Genomic DNA, 14,363 nt, shown 5'->3' on the forward strand with positions numbered 1-14,363 from the left:
CCTCTAGAACTGCAGTAACTGACAACTGTGAGCCCCCATGTAGGTGTTGGCAATCAAACTCAGGTCTTTTGCAAGAGTGGCAAGTGCTCTTAACCACTGAGCCATCTGTCCAGCCCCAGTGGTAGAACTTGTAAGAGGTGGGGACTACTAGGAGGTCAAGTCCCTGGGGACACCATCCTCAGAAGGGTCTACCGAAGTGGTTAAATTACTAAGACAACACTCTTAGAAGGGATAACGCTGCTTCAGGGTGCATCCATTCTCCGAAGAGGAGACTATTAGGGAAAGTGAACCGCACCCCTGCATCTATCTGGTTTCCCTTCTTATCTGATGATTACTTTCAAATACACTCTTATCGTTGTGAAGCCATCTCTTGTGAGGCCATCCCCAGAGCTGACCAGACGTGAGAGCTTGTGAGGCCATCCCCAGAGCTGACCAGACGTGAGAGCCACGTTTGTAAGACTTCCAGATTCATGAACTAACAAAATTCTTTTCTTTTTGTATTATCCAGCCTTGAGCATTTTGTCATAACAGAAAAATGACTAATACAAGGCTGGGCATGGTGGCATATGCCTTTAATCCCAGCATTTGGGAGGCAGACACAGGCAGATCTTTTTAGTCTGAGGAGTTCCAGGTCAACCAGGGCTACCATTGTGAGACTCTTTCTTAAAACAATAATTACAAAGATGAAAACAAAACCAGTTAAAGTTATACAACCATCGAAACAAATGAAACAAGCATGGAATTAAAGTCTTCCCTTTATATTATTTATAACTGCTCAAATGTACACTACCAGAAGGGTGATATATTGATTTGATTTACTATTACTAAGAAAATTGTAAGCCACCAAAACATGGACACATTTATAAAAACAGGAAGAAGAAATCTAAGGCAGAATTTATTCTGATGATAGTTATGTAAGAAGCATGAATCTTAGTACTGTATTTTTAGCCACCATTCAGCCAAATGTACTAACAGTCATTCTGAGCATCCAAATGAAGACAAGAAAAGGAATTTGCTTCAAAACTTCTGAGACTCTTTTTAAATTTTTTTTTTTGGATTTTATTCAGGCATAATATCTATCTGGCTAAAAGAAAACTAATGACAGAATAGCTTCAATTTATATAAGAACATTTCACTGATTTCACATATGTAAGCACCCATTTTATCTGGCTTGTCTCACATATGCATGTGTATACACACGTGTCACAGATGGCTTAATTGTAAGATTTAAGATCTTACCACAAAAAGACAATAAAATTAAATGTCAAAAACCATTCAATTTATTTCTCTTATCTTCATGCTTATTCCACCTTCAAAGTGTTACAATATTGGGGGAGAGGAAGGACAAGATATGACATACTTTTACTGACTTACAATACAGCAATTCAACAATTCTAAAAACTTATTTTGTTAAAAGCACTTTCAGCAAAAGTTTATTAGAACCATCTACATACTTGAATGAAGTTGACATCTCAACTCAACTTTCTGAAATAATTATGACTGCTCAAGAAGCCTAGATATTATTGAATAGTAGCTTCACATCTTTTATTTTTTTTTAGGAATTCTTATAATAGAATGTTAATGGATGGGAGCATGAAATGGTATATAAAATTAGCCGGGCGGTGGTGGCGCATGCCTTTAATCCCAGTAACTCAGGAGGCAGAGACAGGCGATCTCTGTGAGTTGGAGGCCAGCCTGGTCTACAAGAGCTAGTTCCAGGACAGGCTCCAAAGCTACAGAGAAACCCTGTTTCGAAAAACAAAACAAAATGGTTTACAAAATTATATATAAATACATATATTTGTATTTCCTGATTTAGGCCCCAACTTTCCTGAGGGCTTTCAAGGGGTTTCATGGTCTCAAAATAGTTTGAAAACCATTCTGGATCTCACGGATTAGTCTAAGAACAATAATTACACCCCAGGTTAGTCATTTATTAAAAACAAAGCATTCCTTCCATAGAAACTAAGGTTCACAAACTTCATGGCTTTCCCAATTCCTACCACATACCTGGCATCAACACAAATGTTTCAAATTAGCTACTCCATGAATCATGCTGCTTGTCAATATTTAACTCACGTTGAAGCAACAGAGAAATAATAGCATCTCTACCACAGCTATAAGGCTCACCTGCAACAGTGGTAATACACAGCTGACCTAAAACTTTTTCCTTCAATATTTATTTTTTATAATAATTACAAGTTGTGTCTATTTTTCACCTACTTTGCTAGCTGAGTAACCAATCGACAAACCGCCCAATCCTTTTATATCACAGTCCCTGCTTCCAGTATCTCAAATAAAACCCATCTCGGTGTAACAATGGAAATAGTCTCTTCCTTAGCCTGGAAATCCAAAAGGCATTTGTCCTCAAAAAACATCAGACACAATATTCCAAAATCAAAGTGTCATGACCTTTTAAAGTAATAAAAAAAAACTATGCTTCCTACAGAAAGAAAAAGGTAAAACTTCAAATTCATATTTAAGGCTCTGAAATGATATTCAGGCTAAAACCCAGAGTTAAAGAAAAATCAGAGGTTGGGAGGAAAAAAGAAATCACCGCTATTCATATTTCAAATCACGACAAATTCAAGCGCGGCCACTTTCAGCTTCTTTACTACCTGCTGCTTAAAAATCTATCTTCTCCATAGAAATAATCAAATAATCCTTTTATGTATTTTAAAATTAATTTCCAATGTTCCTACTAAGCAGGCGTGACTTTTTAAAACATGATTATTTTAGGAAAAGACTAGCTCCATTCATAAGCTACATCTAAACCTGAGAAGGGAAATACGTTTTTTCCCCCTCAACCTTAAAAAAAAAAGGCAAAGAGTCCATGAAAGAACACTGCTGCCACGTCTCCCCCCTCCCCCGCTCACGGAGCCGCTAGTCCATCCCTCCAGAGCGCATTCCAAGGAAAAGTCCAAGAGCCACAGCTCTCGGAGGAACAGTTAAGTTGAAAGAACTGGCGAGTCCCTTTTAATTTTTTTTCCCCCCAGGTTCTAAAAGAGGACCCAGTAGCTTCTCCGTTTCTCTCTTTGGGAGGCTCTGCCCCATAACCAACGGTGCAAACATCCAAGAGTCCTCATTCCGTGCGGCCCTCTGAAGATGTTAGCGTTCTAAAAGCTGCATTTGTATGAAGTTCCCACTCTTGAAACAGTCTCCTATTTATCGTACCATCCTTCCTCCCCCTACACTTACACACACACACACACACACAATCACAAAACTCAAATTAAAATGCTCACACAACCATGGAAGGTTTGACTGAAATGGACTGACTTTTCGACCCTACAAGGGGAGGGTCAGGGGGTGAGCGGAACGAGAGGAGGGGAAGAGAAGGACGAAAGGGAGGGAGGGAGAGAGACGGATTCACGCGCCCTTAAATGATTCCCGGGGATGAAGAGGAAGGAAGAAGCCAGCTTCCCCAGCTGTGTGAATGACAATGACAGCAACTTCTCCGCTCCAGCAGCTCACGTCCCCGGGCTATGTCTAACTGCTGAGGCAGCACCGCGACGCGCCACAGACAAGTTCAGTCCTAACTTTTGAGTAGGTCCCACTTCCCAGCTTCACTTTGCAAAAGTTAAAAAGAAAAAGGCGGGGTGCCTCAGCCCCAGCCGCAAGCTTTCTCCGATGCCACATGCTAACCATCTGCCGCTGTGGCCACCCAGACCCCCGCCCGCCCTCGCCTTCCCCCAACTTTGTAGGGAGGACCAGCACCGCGCGCGACCCAAGTCAACAGGGAGGCAGGCTGCCCGGGATGGAACATTCAAGAAGGTCCTAGTCCTGGGGCGGGGCAGAAGCTGCTGCAGTCCTAGCCAGAGGCAGGACGGGGGCGGCGAGGGAAGCCAGGCGAGCGGCGGGAAGGTTGGGCCTCGGGGGTGCGGGGCCGAGTCCCCCTCGGAGAGACCCGGGGGCGGCGGTGGGAAAAGGCAGCAGAGCCCCCGCCGCCCAGGGCGAGGGGGTCCCCGGCTGCCCGCGGGGAGGCCGGCGTCGGTCCCCAAGGTCCGAGGAGAGCCTCACCTGGACAGCGGGCCGTGCGTGAGGGCGGCGACAGCTCGGGTCCGGTTGGTCCTGTCTGGTCCCGTCGCCTGCGCTCCGGTGGCTACCTCCCCGCTACCCTCTGCCTGCTGGCGGTGCGACTGGGCGACAGAGGGAGCCCGTCAGCCCTTTTATAAACCCCAGGCCTGCGCCGGCGCGCCGGGGAAGGGACGGCCGCAGCCCTCGCTACGTGCGTTCGGTCACACCAGCGCCCTCGCCACTGCGCAGGCGCGCGCCGCCGGTCTCCCACCCACCCGGAGTCGCCCCGGCCCGAGGAGTTCCAGGCCCAGGCAGGCCCACGCGAGGACGCAGTGCGCCTGCGCAGAGCTCCCGCCACGCCGCCGTTACCGTGGTTACCACATTTCTCCCCCCCCCCCCCCCTCAGTTCCTGGTTCAATTTAGCGCCTTCGTTTCAGGGTCAGCGTTCTGTCTCCGAGCGTCGAAGTCTTCAGAACGGACGTGTGTAGAAAATTAGGAGAGGCCTATAAGAGTGTAGAAACCAACGCGGAGTCGTAGAGAAGGAAATGAGACGGTGCGTCCCGGCAAGCGGTCGGGGCTCTCTTGGCCCATACGGCTTTTTGGGTTGATAAATGCCTATTTACGCGTTGAAACACGAGGATTTCGCCCTGTCTCCCACTTGTATACTTAATCAGCGAATAATAGATTGAAGTCGAGCATCATCTGGGTTTAAATCCCGACCCAGTTTTGTATAAGGTTGGGCTTTAGCCTGCCTGTATCTTAGGCTCTACATCTGCAAAGGAATATCGTATTATTTATTATCTGTCTCCTAGGATGTCTGCAGAATTAAACACGATATTGAATGAAAAAGCGCTTACTTAGCACATGCCTGGGATTCAAGGAGAACTTGGAAAGTTACATAATGGGAGCAGGGTTGTGCCAGACTGTTAGCTTTTGAGCATTTGCCGACCATGGAAGAAGGCCTTAGATTTTGTTACGTACACCCAGACAAACCCACACAAAACAAACGAGCATCAACAACAGTAAAACAGTTTGAGATATGGCATAACCGCTAAGAGTTAGGTTCCCAGCACCCATGTGGGGCCACTCACAGAGGCCAGTAACTCCCGCCCCAGGGGATCTAACACCTCTGCGCCTTCAAGAGCACTTGTATTTACCCACACAACTCGCACACACAGTTAAAATTAATAAAAGTAAATCTTTAAAAACAAAACACGGTTGAGCATGCTGTCAGAGGCACTAATTGTTGTGTTTGACCTTAGTCCTGGTTTTAAAGAAAGCCTAAGAAGTGGAAGAAAGGACAATGCGGGAGATAATTTACCTGTCAATGAAAGAATAACTTCCCTAAGACTTGTTATTCATTAAAAACTGTCTGTAAAGTTCTCCTTGTTTGCTAAAGTATGGAACTGATTGACACTTATCTGGGAGGTGGCCTTGACTGGGGAGATAAAGTACTCCAGGCACCCAAAAGTAATGGTTTCTGAATTTGTGGTTCTGCAAGTCTAGTCAGGGTCAATAATTTTCGTAGGAAGGTTTTGATTCTTTCACTCCAATGACAACACAGCTGAATTTTCCAGAGACTACAACACCTTTGCCATAGTTTAAGGGTAGAGCATATCCCAACCAAGCCAGAAGTAAAAGAATTTACAGAAATCAAAACAAAAATATCGAATTGATACTTTTAAATGTTTTATAACAAAAAGCTATTCTTTTAACTTGTAATATAATTGTTTTAAGATATATTAATAAAAGTATTTTACATGACTTTTTCACTACAGTAAATACTGACAGATATGATCCATATAAAAGCTCCTGTAATTCTTAATATGTTTTATGAGTCAAGGGCCAAAAAATGTCTCTCCAGACCCTGAGGTCAGCTGGAAAAACTTCACTTTCAGGAATTTGCCTTAGCAGTGCTTTCTTCCATGACCCTAGAAAGGGTCTTAGCAACATGTCTACATGACCGTATACTTTTATAAACTTTGTAAAAAAGTAAGATATTTTTACTGTTCTCGTTCATCCTCCTCAGTGACTTCCTCTCTTCCTCTTGACTAAAGGTGTTGGAGTAGCTGGCAGGCATCTAAAAATTTTTTGCTAAAATTGAACTAGGGTAACATTTGGTTTGAGTTTAGTAAGATTTATTTTTGTAGCCTGGAGCCTCTTTTCTATGTGGTTAGGATATTGCCAGCTGTCCCAAGCTTCCAAGAATACTCTCCCCACCCATTGTGCCAGCCCTCCCGGTATTATGAAAGAAAGGTGTAAGACCAGACCTCTTATCGGTACGTGAATGGATGCTTTGTTCTAGAGTCAAAAATGTGTGACCTGGAATGTGCACCTCAGTAGCAGATTGCTTGGCAGCTTGTGTGATGCTATTGGTTCAGACCTCAGCACTGCAAAAAGAAAATAATAAAAATGGGAAGATAGCGGAGGAAAAGCAGGATTGAAATTAAGGGAGCATGAAGCTGATCTATGGCACTTTCTCCGTGTATGTGTGTGACTTTATTTTTATTTGGGTTTTTTGAAACAGGGTCTCACACTATAGGCTACGATAATGGAAAGTTACTATGTAGCTAGCCTCAAAATTGTGATACTCCTCTGCCTCAGTCCTTAAATTGGCAAGTTCCTTTTAATTTTTTTCAGATCAGTTCCTAAAAGAGGACCCAGCAGCTTTTCCATTCCTTTCTGTGGGAGGCTCTGCCCTCTAACCAATGGTGCAATAATCCAAGAGTCCTCATTCCATGTGGTCTGCTTAAAATGTTAGGGCTGGGATTACAGGAGCTGCCACCAATCGGGCTTGGTGGGTACTATTTTAAGTTAAAGATTGAATGTTTATCAGTGCATAGTTTAAAAGGACGTCCCCTCCTTTTAGATTTTAAAAGATGGCAAACTAGAATGCTGCCCGTTTGGAGAAATCTGATGTGCCCCCAATTTTTTCAGTCATTAGAGTAAACAAACTGTTGGTGATGTCTCCAGGTTTAATGACAATCCTAGAGTTTATATGATGTTATCAAGATGTTCTAAATGGGCTAGTTATAAGCACTGGCTGCTCTTTCAAAGGACTTGGGTTTGACTCCTGGCTCCCACAGATCAGTTCCGGGTGGTGGCTCACAATGACAGTGACTCCAGGGGATCCACCACCTTGTCTGGGTCTCCAAGGACAACAGACAGGAACTGTGTGCGCAGAATGCACACAATTCTAAACTATCTCTATAGAAACCTTTCGCCACTTATCACATTAGGAGACAAAGAGACCAGGCAGTGGTGGTCCAAGCATTTAATCACAACCACAAGGGAGGGTGGATCTCTGTGAGTTCAAGGTCAGCCTGGTCTACAGAGAGAGTTGCAGGCTAGCCAAGGCTATATAGAAAGACACTGTCTCAGAGAGAGAGAGAGAGAGAGAGAGAGAGAGAGAGAGAGAGAGAGAGAGAGAGAGAGAGAGAGAGAGAGAGAGAGAGAGAATATCAAGGGGAAAAACAATAAAGAAAATCAATACAAATGTGTGCCAGGCAATTAATTTCAAAACTGCATTTTGCAGGTGTGGTGGCACTTTCTGTAATCTTAGCCTTGAGGGGGTTAAACCAGAAGAGTGAGAATTCAAGACCAGCCTAGGCTACTTAGTGAGAGTACGGCTCAAAGGTCTTTTCTTCTTCAGCTTGATGATGGTGGAGAGGATGATTGTCTTAGGGCACTGATGGCTGCTGTGACAATACCTGAGGCTGAGTAGCTCATAACTAAAAGAGGCCGATTTGGGCTCACAGTTTTGAAACGCTTAAGCACAAAATCAACTGGTTATAGTTAGCAAAGGCCTCATGTGGTATCATAACATGACAGACGGCATCTCATGGGATATGGGGAGGGAGGGAGAAATATAGGGAGAGGGAAAGGAGGAGGTGGGAAGGAGGATGAAGTGGTTGAACTAATTCTCTCTCTCTCTCTCTCTCTCTTTCTGGTTTATAGTTTTTTGACACAGGGTTTCTCTGTATAGCCCTGGCTGCCCTGGAATTCTGTAGACCTCTAAGATCCTCCTGAGTGCTGGGACTAAAGGCATGTGCCACCACTGCCCAGGAAACTCTCTTAACCTTGTTATATTGGCTTCTAAAACTCTAGTATATGACTCTGGAGGAACAAAATACATTCAAAATACACTTGCTATTAAGTCTATGCCTGCACAGCCTGATCACCCCTGCTCTGCTAGAATGAAAATTATGAGGAGGATAGTAAAATGCTGGGACCCCTGCCTGAATTCTCCAGCCTGACTCTAAACCCACAAAAACTCTAGGCCTCTTGAACTTAAGAAGTTGGAGATGTTCATCAGTCAATTACTTCTTGAGTAGGATTTTAAAAGTTAGAAATAGCCAGGCGGTGGTGGCGCACACCTTTAATCCCAGGACTCGGAAGGCAGAGGCAGGCAGATCTCTGTGAGTTTGAGGCCAACCTGGTCTACAAGAGCTAGTTCCAGGACAGGCTCCCAAACTACAGAGAAACCCTGTCTTGGAAAACAAAAATTAAAAAAAAAATTAAAAGTTACAAATATTCTTAGAAAGTCTCTTTTGTAATGATGGTTGTCATAAGCAGGAGTGGTTTTAAACGAATAGACCAATAGCTACTCAAGCTAGTCCAGACTTGAAAAGAATCCCCCTGGGACAAGCTTCCTCACTTTTAAAGCAGTCTGACGTCTTTAAAAAGTTCTTTGAAGAAGTGTTACGCTCACAGCCCGTTGTCAGCCCTCTCCCCACCCCAGAAACCATGCTTCCAATTTTGAAATACCTGTTCCTGCTTTTGAAAATTGGTCAATGCATGAACTCCACCTTCTTCAAAACACTCTAAAAGGATGGCAGACATGGTGGCCCATGCCACCAACCCGTCACCTGTGGCATCCATAAAGTATTTGTCTTCTGATGTAGATAGCACCTGTTGGGACCATTTGGAGTCCTGGCCTCCAGCTGCTCTTCCCTGCTAGAGATCTTTACTTTCCTTCTGATTTGAGTCACTGAAAGCTGTGTCAAAGTTGTTTACCAGCTCTGCTTCACGAGCACGTGTTGCCTTGGCCTTGAGGATCAGAGGATAAGGTTTTCACCTGTTGGCCCATCTGACTGATGAGTATATAAGCCTCCATGGTGCTATTGAATGAATAAAGGGCTTCTTACCAGTGACTAGAGGTCCGTATCTCTCTCTGTGTGTGTCTTTGTGTGTTTCAACCTCCAGCCCCTTGCCCGAAGCTCGGGAACTGTATGGTAACGCATAGAGCGCAGACAGGCGTTGTGCGCTACAGTAGCCCATGCTAAATGCTAACTATTTGATTCAGCCTTGATAGATCTCGGACTCCTTCTAAGGAAACAAATAGCATACAAGATGAGGGAAAATATACACATTTAAAAAATACTCTTATTATTTAGTATCAGTGTGTGAGCACCTGCCTTTAATCCCAGTACATGAAATAGAGTTGTGGGACTCTCTGTGAGTTTGAGGCCAACCTAGTCTATATAGCAAGTTCCAAGCCAGCCAGGGCTACATAGTGAGATCCTTTTTTAAAAAAAAAAAGGTTTACTTTTACTTCTTTAAATTGTGTGTGCGTGAGTGTGTAAGAGAGAGGGAGAGGGAGAATTTGAGCAGGTACTGAAAGACCTGGATAAATCCAGACCCCTCTAGCAGAAAAAATAGAGCCAAAAATCTAGCAGAAAAAATAGAGCCAAAAATCTAAGCAGGGAGAGAAGAATCAAAAATCTAGATTAGCCGGTTCAGTGACTGTTTCAGTAACTAGCTGAAGATAAAGTTAGATTATAATCTTGAGAATAATCTCAAGAAACAGAGAAAATACCAGTGATAATCACCCCCTTGTGATTATCACTGGTATTTTCAGAATTTTATGGTTTCTTCCCTTAAACACCCCTTCTTCCAGCTACTCGGGGTCAAACTGTCTACCCCTGTGTGGGAAATGAGTTTCGGCCCCAGTGCACTGGTTCCTGTCCTGTCAATAAACCTCGAGTGATTGCAGCAAGGACGGTCTCTTATGAGTTCCTGGGGGTGGGTCGTGTTATCCCGAGACTTGAGTGAGAGTCTCCCTGCTCTGGAGGTCTTTCAGTACCAGAGGACGCCAGGGGATTGGATTTCCATGAAGCTGGCAGTACAAACAGTTGTGGGCAGCTAGATATGGGTTCTGACTGTTCAGCCAGAGCAAGGATGCTCATAAGCACTGAGCTGCCCCTCCAGGGCACTTATGCACATTCTGATCAGTGCGAGCACTAAGGAAATATCAGGGGGCTATGAGAAAAGATCAGGGCCACAAGGAAACCGGCTCAAAAAGTGACATTTAAGCTCAGGCCCGAATATGTAACTAAGAGCAGCCTAAAAGGGGGAAATAGTGTATTTGAGGTTCATATCATAAGAAAACAGTAGAACACTTGAGGAACTGGAAGAACTTCCGTATAGCTAGAGTACAGTAAAGAAGGAAGGAAGTCCTAGGCGAGATTAGAGGGGCATAAAAGACTTATAAATGTTGCTTTTTTTGCTGGAACAAGTATAATGAGAAGGCACTGAAGTATTTTAAGCAGCAAGTAGTGTATTATTTACTTTTGACACAGGAAAATTTAAGAGAGGCTTTCTTGTGACGCCGAGTCGCCGAGTCACCGAGCCCAGAGGGCTGGACCCTGGAAACAGGAGCCTTTCTCCCATCTCATGATAGTCAAGACATGAGGGGTGTTAGAGTTCATGCTGCAATGGGGGAGAACAGTAACACCCCGGTACTGTCACGCTGAGAAAAATGCCCATGCTGGACCGGTGAGCTCACCACATCATGTGGCCTCAGCAGGCATGGATGCCACTATGGTGGCCATAATGACTCTATAAAAGATAGTCACTTGCTAATCCCTAGAGCCTGAGAGTGTGCTGGCATGTGTGCAAAAGAGCTTTGCAAATATGACTAAATTAATAGTCTCTGAGCTGGGAACGGCAGCCTAGACTACCCTGTGGAGCTAATCTAAATACAAGGGCTTCTTGGTAGCCACAGAGACCCAGCTGTGAGGAACAAAGCAGGGATAGAGAGAGGAGCTATTCCTAACTCCGTTTGGGGTTTTTCATTTGTCGCTTTTCAGGCTGCCTGGAACTCATGGCAGTCCTCCTGCCTCGGCTTCCCAAGAACTAGGACATGATCAATATACCTATTTTTGAATGTGGAAGAGAAGTCATAAGCTAAGTAGCATGGTAGCTTCTAGAAGCTGGAAAGGCAAGGAACTGTATTCTTCCCTAGAGCTCCCAGAAGGAGCTCAGTCTTGCTAAGGTTTTGAAGTTTTTATCTAATGAGACTTGGGCCAGAGATCTGGTATGCAGAACTGTAAGAGAGTAAGTTTGTATCAAGATGATGACTTCGTGCTGATCAATATCATCATATGCCATATCATCAATAAGAAACTAACGTCACTTTTGTGACCTTGACCAAAACAAGGGCAGCAGATGTTTCTGGGAGTTTTAAGTGGATTTCCTATTATTCTTTCCTGGACATGAATGCCATAGCTGGGATTAACTCAGACACTGAATAAGTGTATGTGAGTTTGTGGGAATCAGGAAAAGGACCCTATGATAAATGGTACAGGAGCATTGACCTTAATGTTCAATTGTATATGACTTCATGTATCTACAAACTAACACGCCAGGACCCGTTAGTTATGTAAGAATTGGAAACTGGCAGAATAGTGTATCAACAACCAACATGAAGAGTTAGAAAAGTGGCCGAGCGGTGGTGGCATACACCTTTAATCCCAGCACTCTGGAGGCAGAGGCAGGCGGATCTCTGTGAGTTTGAGGCCAGCCTGGTCTACAAGAGCTAGTTCCAGGACAGGAACCAAAAGCTACGGAGAAACCCTGTCTCGAAAAAACCAAACCAAACCAAACAAAACGAAAAAAAAGAAAAGAGTTAGAAAAGTGAACTAAGTTGTTGAGATGCTAAAGAGCTAGCCTCTAATCAACCATATTCTTTTGAAGTGCCAAAGGCTTTTCTAGGGATGAAACATACTCTAACAGATTGTCGATATGAAACAGATTTCTACTCCACAATAGAGACTGGTCTAAATGCTAAAATTCTGACTAATCTCCCAGTCTTACTTAAAATTAAGCCAACCAGGCATGGTGGGTGGTACATTCCTTTTATCTCAGCTACTTGGGAGCCATTAAAGATAAGCTTGTAAAGGAGGCTGGAGATAGTTCAATAGTAAAACATTTGCTGGGCATGCCTGAGGCCCTAGGCTCAATTCCTAGTAATAATACGAAAAAATCAGTTGTGATTCGTTTTGGATGTGTCTGAATCAATGTTGCTGTGAAGAGACACCCTGACCACGGCAAGTCTTACAAAAGAGCATTAGTTGGGGCTGGCTTACAGTTCCAGAGGTTTAATCCATTGTCATCATGGTGGAGGCATGGTGGCACACAGACAGATTGAGCTGGAGAAGCAGCCGAGAGTTCTACATCTGGATCTGCAGGCAGTAAGAAGAGGGAGCCACTGGGCCTGGCTGGGGCTTTTGAAAAATCTTAAAATCCCCACCCAGGGATGTACTTTTCCAAGAAGGCCACACCTCCTAATCTTTTCAAATAGTGCCACTCCCTGTGACCAGACATTCAAATCCACAAGCCTCTGGGGGCCATTCTCATTCAAATCACCAGAGGATGGAACTGCACAACTTGAATTAACTGCATTTCTGCCCTTGGTTGTCAGGGCAAGACCACCTCACTAAGGAAGTTCATCAAATATGCCTAGGGTTTTTCTCTTCCAGAAGTGTCTGCTCTTTATTATCTTTGAAATTAGCTGGGGTCAATTAATTTGTTCGTGTGTGACCTCAAAGCAGCATTTCACTAGAGAGTCTCACCCAAGTACGGATGACAACCTCCCCATAGCTGTGCTAATGGATGCCCTCCTCACTTAACCTTCCACCCTCTGTACACTCTAGCACTTCCTGAGACCACTCAACCACACACACCATGTTAGCAGAATTACATACAGCTGTATGTATGTAAAATTGCATGTATGCTCCTGCCCTTGCCTTTAGGGAGTCTCAGGTAAGGGTCTAGCGACTCTCCCTATCCACTTCTTTGAGGAAACAGCAACAGAGATAGTTCTAAGGTTCACTTGGAGGTAGTTGCAGCTGCTCTGAAGATGGCAATGATCGGAGGATAGTGTTCTACAACACCCTGACTCAGACAAAAACAAGATGAAGCCACTGAGCAGTAAACAAGTAAACAACAGGCAAAGCCTGGGAGGTGACAGCCACTACCTTGACAGTCTCTACCAGACAGACAACTTGAGTAAAAACAAAATTATATTAAGGCACTAAAGTTCAGGCTGTTCATAGCTGCGGCTTCTCCTTCTCTGTCTTTAAGGTTTCTATTCTTTATTTTTATTTCATGTGTACAAGTGTTTTGCCTGCTATGTATGTATAATCACATGGATGCCTGGCATCCACAGAGGCTAGAGAGGGTATAGGATCCCCTAGAGCTAGAGTTACAGACAGTTGTGAGCCACTTACGGAGGTACTGGAAACTGAACCCAGGTTCTCTCAAAGAATAGCCAGTGTTCTTAACTGCTGAGCCATCTCTCCAGCCCTCCCCTGTTTGTCTTAATCTCCATACTGCATAAGAAAAGATTTATCAGAATTGTATTTATCAATCTTATTTTGCATCTGGAATAGAGGCACCGTGCCTTGCCTGCCTAGTGTGTGTTCCTCCTCCAGCTACTAAAGGGTTTGTGAAGTTTCCAATCTTTCTATTTAACTGTTAATCCCACTTCTGGTTTAAAATGTCAAAGAAGCAGAGTGTGTTCGCAAATTCTAGCACTTGAGAAGAAGAGGCAAGGCGATTGCTATTAAGTTTGATGCCAGCTTTATATGCATAGTGAGTTTTAGGTCAGGCAGTACTACAGAGTGAAGCCCTGTCTCAGAAAACCAAAATCAAGAAAGAAGGGTTGTGGAAAGAAAGAACTGCTTCTATCCTTAAAATGTAGGTAGAGCAATGAATAGTAAAATAGTGTTTGAGCATAGAAGATATCTGAGGTCACAAGATGATCACATCATCTGAGTTCCAAGAGGAATTGGAACACATGACTTAGTCTTTAGAAGAGGAACAGGAAGTCAGCAGGCATTTTTGTCAACTGTTGACAGTCAAATGAAGGCTTGTATGTCCATTTTGAGCTTCCTGAATAGCTGGTACTGTAGGACCATACCCACCATATGCAGCCCCTGGGATTTACAGAAGGAGCCATTAGATTGGTTACTATTGTGATGAAACACCATGACCAAAAACAACTTGAGAAGGAAAGGGTTCATTTGTATTTGACTTACACTTCCATATCACTGTTGAGCTTC

At 44.0% G+C, this 14,363-nt stretch overlaps 1 protein-coding gene across 2 annotated transcripts in view; it reads right to left on the minus strand.

Moving 5' to 3' along the window:
• Window positions 1-4,331, minus strand: part of P4ha1 (prolyl 4-hydroxylase subunit alpha 1) — a 59,127-nt gene extending 54,796 nt beyond the window's left edge. The window contains exon 1 of one of the 2 annotated variants that reach the window (XM_075980216.1): window positions 4,021-4,331. The gene's annotated coding sequence lies outside the window, so the exon portion shown is untranslated. The remainder of the gene's footprint in view (window positions 1-4,020) is intronic. The other variant, XM_075980217.1, reaches the window with a different exon arrangement.
• Between the last annotated feature and the right edge of the window lie 10,032 nt (window positions 4,332-14,363).

This window comes from Microtus pennsylvanicus, chromosome 7 (assembly GCF_037038515.1).
Source record: "Microtus pennsylvanicus isolate mMicPen1 chromosome 7, mMicPen1.hap1, whole genome shotgun sequence".
In the NCBI taxonomy this organism is placed as follows: Eukaryota; Metazoa; Chordata; class Mammalia; order Rodentia; family Cricetidae; genus Microtus; species Microtus pennsylvanicus.